The sequence below is a fragment of the Ursus maritimus genome, unplaced genomic scaffold, assembly GCF_017311325.1.
Source record: "Ursus maritimus isolate PB19 unplaced genomic scaffold, ASM1731132v1 scaffold_20, whole genome shotgun sequence".
Taxonomy (NCBI): Eukaryota; Metazoa; Chordata; class Mammalia; order Carnivora; family Ursidae; genus Ursus; species Ursus maritimus.
In genome coordinates this window covers 25,232,480-25,250,807 of record NW_024424453.1, presented here as the reverse complement: position 1 = coordinate 25,250,807, position 18,328 = coordinate 25,232,480, and positions in this window count along the sequence as shown.

Below are 18,328 nucleotides of genomic sequence, written 5' to 3'. Positions count from 1 at the left end.
GAGAAATCAATGAATTTTAATGCATTAGAACATTACAGGGTATTAACAAATATTATTAGTTTATATATTTAATTTAAATACTAATTTAAATATTAACCCCTTTCCTTTCCCCCTTCTCCTTTTCCACGTCACCAACAAGTACTTATCGAGTTCCCACTAGAACAGTGATCTCTGCAAACAGGATAATTGCCCTTTCTGTTAGATCAGAATGAAGGAATTCGGATGCTTTGCTTTGGGGAGCTCAGACTTTGTGAAAGTCAGAAGCTGTAAGGTTCAGCCTCTGCAGGAGAAACAAAGCCAGAAGAAGCTATTCCATTTCTTTCTGACAGGAGGAGGCCACCAGGCCTGTCACACTGCCTGAGGCAGGGCCTCCCCGTTCCCTCTCTGCCTGAATCTCCTGGGGGCTCCTGCAGCCAGCAACTCCATTGTTGTGTATCTGTTTTTTCATCTGCCTGACTGAGAGCTCAGTGATGTTGACCCTGTGGGCAGGAATATTAAGTAATTTTTATAAGGACTCATGAAAAGACAGGTATGTCCCCAAACCATGCTGTTTTCCCAGCTCTTTACAGTGCAGATGTGCTTGCATGTATATGCCTTCCTCATGGCTTCTGATCATCTGGCAGCCTTATCACTCTTGTCTGGCCACGGTGAGTTACAGCAAACACACCCTCAGATTCCCTGGCTGACACAGAGTCTCCTTCTCCTTCTAGCGCCTTCATCATCACTGTCTCCTTTTGAAGATTCTTTTTTTTCAGCTCACTCTTTTTCAAAAGATTACTTTGTCACAATTATTCAGGAAAGGGTTTTGCGCCTGTAGGAAATATTAATAGACTATTATGAGGTCCTACAACTAATTTTTCCACACATATCATCTGTCTTTGCATGGTTATTAAACTTCAACAATATTTCATGCAATGCTTCCCTGCTAAATTAATTTGGTTCCTTCTTTTCTGGCTTCTTCTTTTCTGTCCACAAGCTTTAAAATTAAATTGAATCTTCATAATTATAGCTTTTTGTTGTTCTCCTTCATATCTTTTTCTTTTTTTTCAATTTCTCTATCAAAGGAGCAATAAAGACATAAAGAAGCAAAATTATAACTCTAAAAGACCCAAATGGTCTGGAGTTTGATGGGCTTGAGGTTGGGTGTCTTTTAAGTAGGAGGAGAAAGGGTGAAGAAATTCAGACCTGCCTGGAATGTAGATAAATTGGCTCTGATTTATCCTAGGGCATTGAAAACAAATGAGAATTGTTCTCTCAATCATGAAACTTTCATAGTTGCTGTAGTGTTCTTATTTGTGTCAAGTGATACCCTCATTTTTTTAAAGTAAATATTCACTCTCCACACATTCACACAGAGGCACACATAAATTTTTATTTGTGATTAAATTTCCCCAAAGTCCTATATAACTATTAAACCTCTCTTAAAATCCTTTTTTTAGGGCAACAAGGAATCTTCACTTTTATGTTACATATCTCAAGACAGGTGGATGAAAAGCTAAAGCAACCTTAGTGCTTGACGTTCACCCTGCCAGGGCACCGACCAAGGGGCTAGTGGGAACTGGAACCGGAAGGAGGCTCTGATAGGAGGCCCTGAAAGTCAGGGGTAAGAGCCGGTTAAAGTCCATTTGGGAAAATGGAGGCTCAAACACAAATACCGGGGAATATGGGGGAAAGGACTTTTCAACTCTCTTCCATCTTCTGCCCCTTGGTTCACTGTTCTATGAGCTTCTCCATAAGAAAGAATAAGTTGCCAACCTGATGTGTGAGATACGTGATTGGGCCCTGGTCCTGGTAGGTGGGATTACTGTGCTTCTAAGGCCAGTGCCCATCCTTAGCCTTTCCTCAGATCAAAGAGGGCCTCCTCAGGCAAGCCAGCCATCCTGGTGAACTTATCCTTTGAATCTAAACTGTTGTTTGCGTTGGGGATCCAAGGCCCATCTTGATGCTTGCTGTCTCCTTATCACCTCATTTCTCCAGCCAAAAGTTCTTCAACTGAGCTTCAGAAAGGTGACTGGTATTTAGCAGCATTGGTGCTGGCTTAGTAATAAGGAGGTACTATGATTCCTCTTCTGTCCTTGTGGCAAGGGTGGAAAGGCAGGGCAGGATTTCAGTGGTCCTGGGACTTTGGCCAGAATGTCAGAACACAGCCAATATCTTACTTCTAATCCATAAGAGAGAAACTAAATATAAATATGGAGTCAGGCAATATTCAGAGCAGACAGAGGTACGATCAGTGGGAGGCCAGACACAGGACAGGGATTAGTGTCCTGGAGCATTGCTTTGAACATCAGTAGCTATTTGCATTTCACAGTAATGGGCTGTGGGCTTTATGGTATCTGATGTGTCAGGTTGGGTTAAGGTCCAGAAATACTTCTCCATAAATCCAAAAAGGATTTATCAAGCCAACAATAGTGTGGTCAGATCTCAGACAAATGCATAATTTGCTGAAGAAAATAAATTGAAACAAGCCTTAAAAAAAACTTCTAGTTTTTCCACATACTTGCAAAGCAAGAATTACTCTCCTGATCATAGAGGAAGGAGAATCTAGAGATGACCTAGTCCATTCTTCTCACTTGAGGAAGAATCAGAGGCCCCGAGGAATTGGCTAGAACTAAGACCCCAAGACTCCCCAAACCTAAGTCACACCCTACATCACTTATTCTAGCACCCCCCTTCTCTAGTGTCTTAGTCTGCATTAAACAATAACGCTGTACTTCCTTCTTAAACCTCTAGGATTCAGAATTTTTACTCATTCAGCTTTGACAATTCTGGATTAGTAAAATACTAATTAATGAAAACTACAATATCACACTCTAAGGGGTGTGATCAAAGAGATGAGAGACTAGAGTTTTTAAGTTAATTTGAATAATAGCAATATCTAGGGCTATTTTATGCTTTACTTTTGGAAAAAAAAAAACTCCTAATTATTTAGTTAGCTTATTTCCCATGCCTATAAATTAGAAATAGATATAATTTCCCCCATTTTGTAAATAGATAAACCAATTCTTAAAGCAGTTCTATTATCTCCAAGATTATGGCCATTCTGCTATGAGACAGATTACCAATAAGGCTGTCTCATCAACCTCGTTAACCCAATGAAGGCCATGATGTGATAGCAATGCAGTGTGTCCAGGTAATTGATCCTCAGGGGCAGAAGAAGGAGTGGCCCAGAACTATAGGCAGGGGTATCTGATGAAGTAAAAGATTTACTGCAGAGATGGGGCCATCAATTACCATCAAATTTGTTAACCTTCACTGAACTCAGGTCAGATGTATTTAAAAGCTCAATTTGACTGAATGGACATGGATTAGGTACTTCCTCTGGAATGATCAGGGACTCACCCAGGAAGAGGATCCAGGCTCTACCCACAGGTAGCTCCCCTCACCCCCATACCCACACCAGGTCCTAGGCAAAGCAGACTGTGAATAGTGGTATAGGGGGATTAAGTAATAAGTTCTAGCCACCATTTACTGAGTAATTGCTATGTATCAGACTTTTTCCTGTCTTTGGACTAGATCATTTTGTTTGATAGTGAAGAGAGATAACACACATTCATTAGTTCATTTGTTCATTCACAAACATTCCCAGACTAGCTGCTTTCTCCCAAGCACTGTAGTAAGCACTGAACACATAAGAATGAATAGGGCAAAGTTGACATTCGGTAGAAAAATGTGTTGTGAATTGTAAAGTGCACTACAAGGTAAACACTTGGCAGTGTCTAATTCTGATGGGAAGCTCTGGGAAGGAAGGATCTTTATTGAAGAACAGTGGCAGCATTCACTCCTGTTTTCATAGAAGTGGTGAGGATGGAGGGAGCAGTGTGGCTGAGTGCACTGTTGGAAGAAGCACCCTGTGTGAGATTCTTGGCTGGGCTACCTGCCAAAGGCTCCCTGGGAGGCATATAGGGGAACCAGAAGCTGAGCAAGCAGAAAGGCTAGCTGTGGGAAAGGAGAAGGTTCAAAGTCCACTAATGGTTGTGAGCAGCACACATTTTCTGTCCGTCTGGCCTTCCTCACCCATGCAGACTCTCCTTCTTTCCCTCTCTTCCCTTTGCCAGCTACTCTCCTCTCTGCCACCAGCTTAAACTGCCTAACACTCAACTTCAGTCATACTAATAATAGCTAATACTTACAAAGCCCTTACTCTGTGTACCATTCTAAGCTCTTTACAGATTATAAACTAATCTGCACAACCCTAAGAGGTAGGTACCATTATTATCCCCATATTACAAATGTGACAACTGAGACCCTGGGATGTGACTTGTCTCAGGTCACAGTAAAGGGAAAAGGGAAGGGAAACCAAGCAACCTGGCTCCAAAGTCTTCATTCCTAGGGGCCAGGCCAGGGTCTTCTGCCTCTTGTGTCTTCCAGTTCAGAAACATATCCCGGTTCACTACTCATTACCAAGTAAATCCAACCCTTAGCTTATAACATGAATGCAACCTTTAGTCCTGCGTCCCACTGCCCACAGTGATCACTCACCCCCTCTCCATCAGGCAAACACAATTACTTAGCATCCTTTAACATTCTTTAACACCTTGGCTTTTCACCTTTTTGCTTTTGCTTTTTTCCCGCCACCTAGAATGTCCTGTACTTTACAACTCCAAATCCAACCCACGTTCAGTAGCCAGCTGAAATGCCCTGTTCTCTATAAAGACTTTCTGGATTCCTTTGTTGAAAAGATGTTCTCCCTCCTCTGAACTCTCATAACACTTTTTTAAAATTATGTTAAGTTAGCCACCATACAGCACATCATTAGTTTTTGATGCAGTGTGCAATGAATTCACATGTATTTTGAGACCCTTATATTATAGATACCTGTAGTACCTTATGACTAAGGGGCACATGCTTTATTTCTACTTGATTTGTAAGCTTCATGAGCTGTCTCTGTGCTCCCCTTGATTCCCACCATTGAAACTCCCATAACTGGTCCCCACTTAAATCCCCCCCAACAGTTTCTTTTGGCTTGCGCCCATGACACAATGAACACTCATGGCTACTTAGATATCCTGGCTCGCTCAGGACTGTGTTGTTTAACCTCTGTGGTTTGGGTGTCCCTTTCATTAAGGGACCCTGTCACTTCCAAGAGTGTGACAGTATGAAAGATAAGTCATGGTTACCTGCTAGAGGCCACTCTTTAGACAGGGCAGTGTGGCATTGTGGTAGAGAACTTGGGTTCTCTGGTCCAACTCCCTGGGTTAGAAATTGAGATCTATCATTTACTATTGGCAGTGTAACCCTGAGCCAAGTATGCCTCAGAACCTTCTGTAAAGTGGGTGTAACAACAGTCCCTCACTCTAGGTTATTAGGAGGAGCCAATGAGTTAATTATGTAGATTTGCCTGGCATGCAATAATACTGCTCACCAACAGGAGGCCCATGTGTTTGGGCATCCACTAGTCAAGCTCTACCTTACCAAGTTTAATTGTCTTTGTTCATAAATCTGTGTTTGACAGTTGTACTTAATATTGTCACCATGAAATTGAATTAAATGTTACAACATAAACTGATAAGTGTAAAAAGAAGAATTGTTGCTTCTTTGAACATTAAATTGAATGCTTTGGACTCAATAAGCGTAAGTCAATGAAAAATAGCTGTTGAATTAGATGTGGGAAAAAAACATTATAAAAGACTAGAGAAAAATCATAAACATCTAGAAAGTTTCTGTACTGAGATTGCTTCAAAAACGACTAAGTTCTTGCTGTACTTTATAGAAACTGGAAATCAGGGGTAATGCATTTCTATGGGTGTGGTTTGTATAAGAAAAAGAGAACACCAGAAGTGTATGTATGTTAAAAGAACGTGGGCCAACATCAAATTAATGGTGAATAAACGTACATTTGTATGTTTTAGTCAAAATAAAACGTGAGATATGCTTACGCAACTTTTTTTTAAAATTTAAAGCTTCACAGATTTAGTGAACTTTTTCAGTAACCACTATCCCCTGTCTGGAGAGTGGTAGATAAGAAAACATCTCTGAACACTTCTTGAATTAAGGAGTGAACAAATGTATGGGCTTAGATGTGGCTGCAGAAAATGCTCTTGGCTCTGGCGATATTCTCTTGGCTCTCACCTCTACATGTCAAGCCCACTTACTACAAATACGTCATACTTTCCATCTGAGAGCATTTGTTTCTGGGTGTAGAAATCACTTTGCTCACACGCAGGGTAAGTCTCAAGTGAGTATGGGAGAGTGAATACCCAAGAAATTAGCCATTTCCATAGCAGATGGGGACTTGGTAAACAAATGACTCGGCTTCTTTACCCTACCACTGAGCTGTCTCTGAGGTATGTTCTTCATGGTCTCCCAGAGGTCACCAGTTACCCATGGTGGTGACTTCCTGAGTAATGCAGCCACCACTGGCTACGTCCCCTTCTCTGCCTCAGTTCCTCACACCCTTAATGATGTTTCCTAGGATCATCTCCCAAGTACATTGCTTGCTCTTCAATTTTTGTCTCGGAGTCTTCAGGGAGAACCCAAGCTAAGATGTAAGCCCAAGCCTTAAGGCCCACAACAGTGCCTTTAGCAAAGGAGAGACACAAATGTGATCAAACCAAAGAGTACAAGTTTGCTTAGAACAAGTTGGTCACATGATTTGATTGAGGTTGAAACAAAATATTCAAAAGTTTAAGTCAACAAAATGTTACCATTTGTTACTAGAATAAGTTTTTTGCTTGTTTGTTTTTAAATACCAGTTATTTTCCTATGTACATGTAGCCTTTGAGAAGGTCCAGCCATAAGAATTAAGGTTTGGATGCAGACCAAGAAAGTCAGTAAGCTCTGCTTTATTTCCTGGTGTTCTGTTCAAACAAGAGGGCTCTTCTCTAAGGGATTCTGCATGGGTCTGCTCTGGCCTCAAGTTGGTTGAGAGGCAGGACAGTGAAGAAGTCCCTGCAGTGGCTTCCCAGGCTCTCAATGCTGGGCCATGGGTCTGTGGACCAAAGAACTCTCTCTGAGGCTCAAACCCTGAGTGGTTTTGGTGTTGATAAAAATGTTTGAAAACCTTTCACTAATTCCCTAGCTCACCCACACCCTACCCTGAGCACATGGCTTAAACTGTGTATTCCAGGATGAACGTAAGGCCCCAGGCACCATGCCAGGCCTAATGAGGTCTGTAGATTCATGTGAGCAGCAGCAGCTGCCTGGGAAGTTATCCAATGCTACATCAAACCTCAACAACTGTCCTGGGATAGCTGTGCTGGCTGGGATTGTGCCCTGCAGCCAGCAGAAGCCCATACACACCTGTGGTTAATCCCCCAGAGCAGCAGTTCTGACCGATGAAGAGCAGGCAACATCAGGGTTGGGCATGGAAAGGTGAACAAACATTGTCCATTACCCTGCCAATTGCCAGTCCCCTCATTCTGTTATTATTATTTTTTTGGGTAAATTTGGTTTCCTGAAATTAATTATTCAACAGGAGGTGACAGCCGGTGTATAGCAGCACTGTTGGAACAGAGAATAAAGAGGCACATTGGACACAGCAGCTGCACCTCCCAGACCCTGAAATTTAAGATCTTTATAAATGATCTGTTAAAACTATAGTGACGATAAGCTTATGAATCATGATCTATATTAATCAGGGCTGCTGATATGGAAAGATTAATTGAAACGTGCAGTTCTACACAAATGATAAAGTGGTAACAATTTAATATCAGACAAGAAGAGTGAAGAAATTACACTCCAAGCTTCATGCATCATTACTATGGATATTAATATTTTACCCAGCGCAACAGCATCGGGAATCATAATGAAAATCCATAAGTGGTGCACAGACATGATTAAATACAACAGTCTTTAGGAGCTGTTTGGTGGCGGCAGTTGGGCCATATTTCACTCGGCGGCTGGTGATTCCAGTGATAGAGTCTAGACGAGGGTGATTAAAAATTGTTCCTCCTAAAGGCTGTTAACCTTTTACTACTAAAATGAATTTCTTTGATTTTTAAATTATGTCGTTCTCTTTGCTCTTTTCAAAACCAAACTTGATCCCAAATTCTGACGGGTTGCTGGGTCCTTGGTGTAGTGACAGTCCCCTACCATAAGGGTGGCAATAGCCAGGTCATGGAGAATAGAGGGTCATTGCCTACCTTGATGAGGGCTGGCTGGAGTGATGAACCATCAGGGATCCTTGGGTGGTTCCCAAAGACCAGAAGTTGATAAGGCTACCTTCCTCTCCCAACCTTAGCAGAGTGGAGATGGAAACGACCTATTCTGAGATCCTGGTCTCACTAGGTTAGTTAATTCACTTATTTAATAGTCACTCCTCTAACCAACAACCACACAAGCATAAGCCTATACCTGGGAAGTACAAAAATTTGCCCCAAAGAATGCATATTCTAAGCTGAGGTGAAAACCTGAATCACTGTGATGGCTTCCAGAATGGAAGTGGAGTCAGAAGAGTTTCTTTGCCACACTGTTTCTACCATCCTGTGAAGTCTTCACTCACTTAAAAGTCGACCTGACCCCTTTTATACTTAGCTGAGAGGTCAACGTACATTTGCAGGGGTGATATTCATCGCCACCTGAGGCAGTAATAAGAAATGTAGCCTGTTCCTCTGAGGATATTGCATCTGTTTCTTCTGTGTTCTGGTTTCTTAGGTCTCTAGAAACCTTTCACTAATTCCCTAGCTCACCCACACCCTACCCTGAGCACATGGCTTAAACTGTGTATTCCAGGACAAACGTAAGGCCAAACGTAAAGTGATCTCAAATTTTAGTGCATGCAAGTTTCAAATGTGTGTGGGGGGGTGTTAAAAATGCAGTTTCTAAGAGAGGATCCCTGTGAAGATTTTCGGAATTCTTTTACTGAATAGCTCTCTCCTTTCTGAAACTCAGCCCTATAGCTTCAAGTCTCCTCAGTCTCCCTGAACTCCTGTTTATCTCCTCAACTCAATGAGACCACGCACTCAGCTTGGTATTGCTTTACTTTCTTGTGGTCTGGAATGTGTTTTCAGGCAAAGAGCGAGGATGATCATAGTCACCTTATTTTCGTTCTTACATGGATCATATTGTTCCCCAGTGTCTGAAAACAGTCATTTCATATATTTTGTCCAGTTTTCTAGTGGTTTAGGGTAGAAGGGTAAATCTGATCACAGTTATTCCCTTATAACTCAAAGTGAAAGTTGCTACCATTGATTTTTATCTTAAATGGTGTCCAGATTTCCATCCCTGCTAACTTTTCTATCTCATGTTCTACCACTCTGCTCTTCATTCATGAGGCTCCAGCCAAAATGCAATTTTTTCTTTGCATCAAATATACCACGCACCTTTAAAATGTGGGGCCTTTATACTTATTCTTCCTTCTGCCTAGAATACTCTTCTTATTCAGATTGCAGCTCGATTGTCATCTCTGAAGGTCTACCCTGACCACTTGGCTAAATTCAACCTTCAATATCCCCATTTACTATGTCATACTGTTTTATTTTCTTATTGACTTCATCACTGCCTGATATTATCTTATATAGTTGCTTACATGTTTACGTTTGTTATCTCCCACAAGAATCAAAGTTCCATGAGAGAGAAACCATATCTGCCTTACTTACTATGAAATTTTAGAGCCTGGTACAGTGTGATAGATGCTCAAAAAATACTGAGTGATGAGTGAATGAATAAATGTAGGTAGGTATAAAAAAAGAAAACAAATTCAGGATGAATATTATGATGGGGTTTGATGGGGAACCAATTACAAGGACAGAGAAATTTTGCTCTGGTAGGAGATAAATTAACCTTACAAGTTTTGAACTCTGGTTTAGTCAGATATTTGGGATGCCCATAGTCCATCCAATGAGATGGTTAACAGCATGAATTTTGAAGTTTGGAAGACTTGGTTATTTGGTTATTGGCTTTACTGTTTAGAAACAGTGTGTGTGACCTCTACTTTTTTCCGTAAAAAATAATCCATCAGGGTTGTTGTGAGATAATGTCTGTAAAACATGTGGTATGGTGCCTGGCTTGAAATTAGAATTACACAGACTTTAAAGTAACTGTTTAGTAGGCTCAAGGAAACAAAAGACAAGATTGGGATTTTTTTTTCTTCACAAAGAACTAAACCCCATACCACATGAAATTTATAGAACTGAAAAAACTAAAAACTCATTGGATAGGTTTAATATCAGACTATACATATATGAGAATCAGTGGACTGGAAGGTCAGAAGAAATCAATACCAGTGAAATCTAGAGGGACAAAAATGTAGGAAATACAGAAGATTATAAGAGAGATAGACAGTATAGGGAGAGATTCTGACATATGTATAATTGGAGTCATAGAAAGACAGGTCAGGAAAAAGTAATGGAGGAAAGCTTGCCAAAAACTGGTGAATGACACTGAGTCACAGATTTAAGATGCCCTGCAAACCCTGAACCAGAAAAAGAGAAATCTGTACATAGACATATAGTAAAAGCACTAAGAACTAAAAACAAAAATACACAAGCTATCAGATGAAAAAAAATACTGTTTTCAAAGAAACCAAAATTAGACTGACAGCTTGTCACTTGATAGAAACAATGGAATTCAGAAGACCTTGAAATGGTATCAAGGTATGAAAGAAAAGAAGTGCTAACCTATAATTCTATATCTAGCAAAAATATCTTTCAAGAGTGAAAAGAAAGACATTTTCACACAAATAAAATTGGAGACTGTGTCACCAGGAAATGCAGGAGTTGAAGGTGCTCTTCAAGCAGAAAGAAAATGATCCTGGATGGAAGCACAGAGATTAAATGAATGAAGTGCCTTGAAAATGATGTAGGTGAATACAAATGAACACTGACTGAAAAAAAGAATCATAATGTGTTATTAGGTTTAAAGATATATAGAACAGTAAAATGCATGACAACAGGGGTGCCTGGGTGGCTCAGTCAGTTAAATGTCCAGCTCTTGATCTCAGCTCAGGTCTTGATCTCAGCGTCATGAGTTCAAGCCCCACATTGGGCTCCACACCGGGTATGGAGCCTACTTAAAAAATATGCATGACAACGATGGTATAAAATTCAGGGAGGGCATGTAAAGGTAGCTAAAGATAGTTCTAATGACCTTGTTTGTGCTGACTAGGTAAAGAGTATAATACCAGTTAATATTAGATATGTATAACTTAAGGATGCATGTGGTAATTTTTAGTGTCATCATTACAACAATATAGCAATGCATGATTTCCAAGATAATAGTGGGAAAAGGAATCATAAGAATCTATTTTTTAAAGGCAGAAAAGGAGAAATAGAACAGAAAAAGGAAATAGAACAGGTATGGTAAATCCAACCCAAACATATCAGTAATTATATTAAAATCAAATAGACTAAATCTTGCATGAAAAGATTTTCAGCTCATTTATAAATGTTTTACATTTATAAAAGTTATATGTAAAACATGATAAAAAATGAAGATAAAACATTAATTGAAAGACAGCTGATATAGTTGTATTAATACCAGACAAAACAGACTTTAAGAAATTACTACTGGAGACAAAGAAGATTGCTTTGTAATAATAAAGTGTTTAACTCCTAATCAATATATCACAATTCTAAATTTATAGACACTTCATGTGTCGAATCAAAATATGTAAAAATTTACAGAGCTATAAGAATTGGATAAGTCCCTGATCATAATGGGTAGTTATGACATATCTTCAAATGGCTGATTTTAAAAAAACAAAAATTCAATGAAGTTATAGGAAATATGAATATGTATGGGCATTCTACCTACCATCTATGTATGGAATAGATATTTTTTTTTTTTAAAGATTTTTTTTATTTATTTATTTGACAGAGATAGAGACAGCCAGCGAGAGAGGGAACACAAGCAGGGGGAGTGGGAGAGGAAGAAGCAGGCTCATAGTGGAGGAGCCTGACGTGGGGCTCGATCCCGTAACGCCGGGATCACGCCCTGAGCCGAAGGCAGACGCTTTAACCGCTGTGCCACCCAGGCGCCCCTGGAATAGATATTTTTTTTAAATTGCCCAGGGAACATTTATAAAAATTGACTACATGCTGGGCCAGAAAGCAAGCCTCAACAAATTTCAAAGGATTGAAATCATATAGAATTTGTTTTCTGTTGACAGTGGAATTAAAATTAATAACACAAATGTAACTAGAAAATCCATGATTGTCCTATGTCTACTTTCATTACTTGTGAGTTAAGTATATTTCTAAATAATCTACAAGTCAATTGATTTTCACCAAGAGTGCTGAGACAATAAGGGAAGAGTCTTTCAACAACGGTTACTTGGACAACTGGATAGCCAAATGCAAAAGAATAAGTTGGACCACTGCCTCACACCACATATAAAAATTAACCAGAAGTAGATCAAAGTCTTAAATGTAAGAGCTAAAACTATGAAACTCTTAAGAGAAACCATAAGTGTAAATATCTGTGACCTTGGATTAGGCAATGCTTTCTTAGACATGACACCAAAAGCATAAGCAACCAAATAAAAAGATTATACTTCATGAAAACAAAAACTTGTTTCAAAAGACACTATCAAGCAAATGAAAAAATAACCCACAAAATAGGAAAAAAAATACTTGCATATATACATCTGATAAGACTCTGGTATCCAGAATCTATAAAGAAGTATTACAGTTTGACAGTTAAAAAGCAAATAACCAAATAAAAAATAGGCAAAGTGAGTAGACAGTTCTCCAAACAAGATATACAAGTTAAACACATGAAAAATGCTCAGCATAATTAGCCATCATGCAATGGCTAGTTCTACTTCACACCCACTAGGATGGCTATAATAAAGAAGATAAGTGTTAAAGAAATTGGAACCTTCATACACTGCTGGTGAGAATGTGAAATAGTGCAGTTGCTTTGGAAAACATTCTGGCAATTCCTCAGTCAAATACAGAAGTACCATGTGATCTGGCAATTCTACTCCCAAGTATATATCCAAAAGAAATAAAAAGCATCTGTCTACACAAAACTTGTGAATGTTTATTGCAGAATTAATAATATCCAAAAAAGTAGAAACAACCCAAGTGTTCATAACTCATGTATGGATGAAGTATTATTCAGCAATAAAAAGAAATGACGTACTAGTGAATGTTGAAAACATTATGCTAAGTGAAAGAAGCCAGTCACAAAGGACCACATATTGTGTGACTCCATTTATATGTAATCTTAGAATAGGCAACTCTATAGATACAGAAAGTAGATTAGTAGTTTCCTAGGGCTAGGTGGGATTGGAAGATTGTATGGTAATGACTAAGGTGAGTGGGCACGGGATGTGTTGCAGATAAAAATATACAAAAATTGATTTTGAATGTACAACTCTATGACTATACTAAAGGTGACTGAATTGTATACTTTGGGTGAGTTGTATAGTACTGAATTATCTATTTTATATGTATCTACTTATATAATAAATCTATATATAGTGGTAGTTTTTAATTTCTGAGGAATTGGACTATTTGATCTAAGTTGTCAAATTTATGGGTGTAAGTTGTTTATAGTATTCCCTTATTATCCTCTGATGCTTGCAGAGTCTGTAGTGATATCCCCTATTTCATTGGTGATGTTAATAATTTAGGTCATCTCTATTTTTCCCCTTTGGCAGTCTGGCTAAGATTTATGAATTAATCTTTTCAAAGAACTAACCTTTTATTTCATTGATTTTTCTATTGCTTTTCTGTTTTCAGGCTCATTGATTTCTGCTTATATATTCTTTCTTTCCTTCTCATTTTGGCTTAATTTACCCCCCCCCTTTTTTAAAGTTTCTTCAGGTGGGCATTTAGATTATTGATTTGAGAATTGTCCTATTTTCTAATGTATGCACTTAGTGCTATAAATTTTCCTCTCAGTTTTGCTCTGTGTATCACAACTATTGATATGTCTTATTTCATTTTCATTCAGTTCAGTATAGTTTTATATTTCTCTTAATATGTCTTCTTTGATCCATGGATTATTTAGGAGTATGTTATTTAGTTTCCAAGTATTTGGAGATTTTACTATTACCTTTGAATTTTACTTCAAATTCCATGTGTCAGAGAACGCCCTCTGTATGGTTCCAATTTTAAATCTGTCGAGATTTGTATCATGGCCCAGGATATGGTATATTTTGGTTTATGTTCTATAGGAACTTGAAAAGAATGTGTATTCTGCTCTTGTTGGGTGGAGTGTTCCATAAATGTCAATTAGGTCCTGTTGGTTGATATTGAGTTCTTTTTCGTTCTTGCTCATTTTCTATGTAGATGTTCTGTCAGTTGCTGAGAGAGGGTTTTTGAAATCCCCAGATATATTTATGGATTTATCTACTTCTCCTTTCATTTATGTCATTTTTTGCTTCATTATGTTGGCTCCGTTTGGTGCATACAGATTTAGGATTGCTGTTTTCTTGGTGAATGATTTTTTAAAATGATTACATTATGTCTCTATCTCTGGCAATTTTATTTGCCCTGGAGTTTATTTTATCTGATATTAATTTATCCACTCTTGTTTTCCTTGGATTATTGTTTTCATGATATATCTTTATAACCTTTTACTTCTAGCCTGCCTATATATTTGAAGTTAGTTTCCTACAGACTGTGTATTGCTGGATCACGTTCTTAAACCCACTCAGACAATCTCTTTTAGTTGATGTATTTAAACCAATTGTATTTAATGTAATTATTAAGTTAGGGTTTAAGTCTGCTGTTTTACTTTTGTGTTTGTTCTATTTTTGTTTTTCTCTTTTCCCTGCATTCCATGGGCTAGTTCAACATTTAAAAAAATAATTCCACTTTGATTTATTGATAGTATTATTGAATATATCTGTGTATAGCTTTATTTACTATTTTTTCTTCTTCTGGATATTAGATTATATATCTATCTCTATCTCCTCATTATCTACTGGTGGTGTCATTTCACAAGTTCAAGTGAAATAATGTGACCCCACTTCACATCCCATTATCCTTCCCTGTTATTAAATAATCATCTAAAATATTTCCTCTATGTACATTTAGAACTACATCAGTCAAAACTTTTGCTTTAACCCTCAAACATGATTTAGAAAGTTCAGGAGCAGAAGGAAACCCTATTGCATTTATCCATATTTTTGTGTATTGTGTTCTTCTTTTCCTTCTGATCTTCCAAGATTGCTTCTTTTATATTTCCTTTCTGTTTAGAGAACTTTGTTTAACCACTCCTTTAGGATAGTCTTTTGGCTTTTCTTCCTTTGAGTATGTCTTGATTTTTCTTCATTCTTGAAGGTGTTTTCACTGGGTAGGATTCTGGGTTGGCAGTTATTTTCTTTCAACACTTGAAAAGTATTATGCTACTTACTTTTGACTTTGATGAGAAATAGTAATTCTAAGTGTTACATTACCTAAAGTGAGGTATCTATCTTTCTGGCTGCTTTCAAGCCTTTGTTTCAGAAATTTAATTGTAATATGTCTTGGTGTGGACATTTTGGGATTTATTGTGTTTGGAGTTCATTCACCTTCTTGAATCTGTAGGTTTATATTCCTTGCCAAATTGGGAAGTTTTCAGTCATTATTTCTTCAAAAAAATTTTTTTTAACTTGGACCTCTTCCCCCTCTCCTTCTAGAACTCTGATGACACAAATGTGAAAACTTGTTATAGTCCCACAGGTCCCTGAGGCTATGTTCTAACAGAGATTTAAGAGAACCCTACATCCATAAATCCAAACCAAGCCACTGTGCAAAATGATCGGTTGTAAGCAGGTAGAGTTTGTTCCAGGAATGTAACCCTAGGTTTTCCATATGAAATTTTAATAAACATCAAGAAATTGAAGAAAAGCCATATGATCATTCCAGTAGACATCAGATTTTTGACAAAAATTCACATATTTCTTATTAAAGAAAAATGAAAATTAAAAAATCAGCAATACTCACTGAAATTGCAATAGTAGTAAATAGAATTTTAAAAATTTGACACAGTATAGCTAATAGAAATCTATTGCAAAAATACTCAAAGGTAAGAACAAGAGAAGAAAGGATTATTACTGCTACCTTTCAACATGATTGTGGTGGTACTAGATAATGCAATAAGACAAGAAAAATGGGCACAATTATTGGAAAAGAAGAGATAAAACTGTCATTATTTGGAAATAGAATGTGTACAAAAAAAAAAATCCAAGAAAACAACATAAAAATTATTAGAACTATTCAAATAGTTTAGTAAGACATCCAAATACAAAATCAACATCTAAAACCCAGCAACTTTGGGGTGCCTGACTAGTTTGGTCAGTGACTCTTGATCTCAGGGTCATAAGTTCAGGCCCCATATTGGGCATGGAGCCTACTTAAATTAAAACAAACAAACAAATAGCAACTTTATTATAGATTAACAATAACCACACAGAAAATGCAGTGTAAAAATTGACACTCAAAATAGAAGCAAAATACTTAACAAAGACCTAATGAGAAATGTATAATATCCATACAAAAGAGGATATAACTTCCCTGAAAAACTTAAATACTAAATAGAGATATACCCTGATTTGAAAGGAAAGACTTAAAATTGTAAGGATGGCAATTCTCCAGAAATTTAATTTGTAAATGCAAATAAATGTCAATCAAAATCCCAAATGATATTTTATGAAACTGGAAAGGATAATTCTAAAGTTTACCCAGCAGAGAAAATGTACACGAACAAAATAATATTAATAAGAACAGTGAAGGAACTTTTGCCTACCAGATATTAGCACACTTTATAATGTCGTAAGAAATTTAGGCACTAAAATAGACAAGTTAATAAAAGAATACAACGGGGGCGCCTGGGTGGCTCAGTCATTAAGTGTCTGCCTTCGGCCCAGGGCATGATTCCAGGGTCCTGGGATCAAGCCCCACATCAAGCCTGCATCTTCCACTCCCCCTGCTTGTGTTCCCTCTCTTGCTGGTTGTCTCTCTGCCAAATAAATAAATAAAATCTTAAAAAAAAAAAAAAACCAACAACAACAAACCAAGGGATATTGTAATTAGAAGCCTTTTCTACCCTTTCCAAGGGCTTTGTATTGAATTTGATCCCCCTTGTCAGTAACAACAACAAAAAAAGTAATTCAAGCAGGGTATAATTGCTGCAATCCCTCTCCAGTGCACACAGGCAAGGGGTAGAATGAGTTCTGTTGTCTTTTTTGAAGAAATGCTAGTAGAGAGAACAGATGTGGCAACATATGGATTTGAAAATCCTGAACCACATCATAGGGGAAACAGAAGGTAAATATAGTATCAAAAACCACTGAAGTCTATCTACTTATAAATTATTTTATTTACTACTCCAATCCAAATGTGTGGAGTCCTTTTCCCAAGGCAAAAGTAACTCAACTACATGGAAATTTGTCCTTCATTAGTGTTTTTAAAATTTTTTTCAGTGGTTTTATTATAATTAACATGAAGGGTGCCTCGGGTGCCTCTAATCAGGGTACCTAAGAGTGGACATGTTCCCTAGTATCTTTTTTTGGCTTAGTCTTTTGTGTTTGAAAGAATATGACATCATATGGTCTTCTCCCTCTTTATTTTAGTTCTGTCAATCAACTATATCTTGAAACCAGGACAACTACACAGAGTGATTGAAAGCAACTCAGTCCAAAAAAAAAAAATTTTTCCCCCTTTTTGGAAGGTTTTTCATCCAAATGCAATAATACACATATACTACATACTACTGTAATTTTTATTCTAATACAGTAATAATTTATCAGGTCTCTTCTTCTTAAGACAAATTAGTATATGAGTAATAGATCACTTAAAAAATAGTGGAGAAAATACACTGTTTAATAAATGGTATTGGGAAAATTGATTATATTTCTAAAGTTAGATTATTCCCTCATACTAAGGAAATACATATCAAACCCAGAAACTTAAGGTTTCAAAAATCTTTGTATAGCACAGGGTTCCATTGTAGAAAATGGAGGCAATGGTAGTTATTTTAAGCAGAGAACTATTTAATGTAGATAATTAGTTGCTTCCAAAAATCTATAAAAGGCTGTATAGGTGGGGTCTAAGGTGTTTCTCCTGGGATAAGACCAAGAATTGGTCTTCCAAGGAAGCTTCTGTGTCTGTCACACTCAGGAAAATGGGAAATCAACTCCAGGAATTCACCATCTCAGCCCTGAACTATACTGAAGGAAACTGGCTTTGGCTTTAATGTATCTGCGAGCAGATGGATGCCTGTGCCTATTCACTAATACTCATAAATGTAGTGACTAGGCAGCCCAGTTTCCAAATCTTTTATCAGCACATGTTGTTGGCAGAACCTAAATCACTCCTGGGATTCAAGTTGCAGAGGAGTTGAAGAAATGTAATTTTTAGCTTCTCAGCCTACAATAAAGGAAGGCACACTAGAAAGAGGATAAAATGGTTAATACATAGACAGGGAAAGACTAAACAAAAACAAAGGAAAA